The following is a 1,697-nucleotide window of genomic DNA, read 5'->3' as shown; positions in this document are numbered from 1 at the left end:
TAAAACAAAGACTCCTCAGGAGAACCATTGAATGGTTGGAAGAATTTGTTTTTTGTTTTAAAATTGTTTTGACCATTTTTATAATGATTTTTGATGACTCTTTCCCTGGAGAAATATGAATAATTAATATTTCTTAATTTCAGTAATAATGGGAAGTTTCAGTTCTTAGCATTCTTACCAGTATGTATAGAAACAAATTAAGGAAATACAGAAATCACCAAATCACAGTTAATAAATATTTCATAAATAGTAACACTCATGGTGAATATATACTCATAATATCATGTTTTCAGTTCATTAATTATCCATTTACAATTTAAACAAGAAAGAAAAAGAAAATAAATTAATAATAAAATTATGCCATCAGAACACTCATGACATTATAAGGTCGATTTATTATCATAAAAAGCATACAGAATTTGCTATTAGAAAGACATAATTAAAAATACAAATGGTCCATTTAGTGTATTTATGAGTTTGGATGTGTTGCTTAACCTCTTTAAGCTTTTCTGTGTTTAAAATGTAGTTTAAATTTGAAGAGTGTTTTTGAGAATTGATAAAAAGTAAATATGTTTTTAATAAGCCATGTGGCACTTAATAGGCTCTAAGAATAGCTGTATTATTTATTTTATTTTTTCTTTTAGTTGGAATTAATTCACAATTCTGGGAAGGATATTCATAGTAGTTGTGATTTATTAAAGGCACTATCTATTCTAATGACAAATGACTTTCATATTTCATTTCATTTAGCCCTTATAACATACTTATGAAACTTTCATCCTTACACTCAAATGAAAAACTGAGATTCAGAGAGATTATACAACTTAATTCACATAGCTAGGAAATGTCAAATACAATCTCAGACTAAAAATTAAAGGCTCTTCTCTTAAACATGGTACTGCGTAGCCTATATTCAATTAAAAACACAGAGACACAGAGATAGTAATTTCTTGCTTTTAAGAAGGAATGAATAAATTGATATAATAAAATACTAATCCTTTATATATATTTTTAATATGTCAACTTTCAAAGTATAACCCCATTATATCCTATTTAATTTGATTAAAAGTTGAGCTGTTGAGTAATGAAACAATGCTAAGATTTGCGAGACTTCCATTGTCTTCTATGGGTCTAACTTACCTCTGACTTTCATATTGTTTCAGTAACACTCAGAATGTCTGGAGATTTAAAAAGTTTAGAAAATGTCATTGTTGTAATCCAGGGAAACCAGCATTTCTGAAAACATATTTCTGTTTCCTATTGAACAAGTTTGCTTCCTGATGTCAATGTTTTTGTCTTAATTTTCTCATTCTATCCAGAGTTTATATATTTCTCTGACTAGAGAGTGAGAAAGGAGCAAAAATGTAAAGTAGGAAAAAAGTATCATAAGGTATTTTAAGACTGTCTGGCATGGTTTCTACATAGATTTGAAGTAGCACAAGCTACTTAATGTTTTATCTATTCTCTCTGCCTCTGGCTCAAGGGGACTAATTCAGTGAGTCAAACTTTCCAGAATAAGAATGTACACAAAGCACTAAGGAATATAAAATGCAATACACATTAGTATTTAAATTGAAAAAGACAGCTTGGGGTACAGTGTCCAAAGAGACAGAAAAGAAATGACAACAAACAGTAAAATTAAGTGTGAAGGTTTTTTCCATTGACATCATTTTTTCAGGTAGAAATAATAACCAAAT

The sequence above is a fragment of the Propithecus coquereli genome, unplaced genomic scaffold, assembly GCF_000956105.1.
Source record: "Propithecus coquereli isolate 6110/MARCELLA unplaced genomic scaffold, Pcoq_1.0 Scaffold111, whole genome shotgun sequence".
Classification (NCBI taxonomy): domain Eukaryota; kingdom Metazoa; phylum Chordata; class Mammalia; order Primates; family Indriidae; genus Propithecus; species Propithecus coquereli.
Note: the sequence above shows the minus strand (reverse complement) of the source record.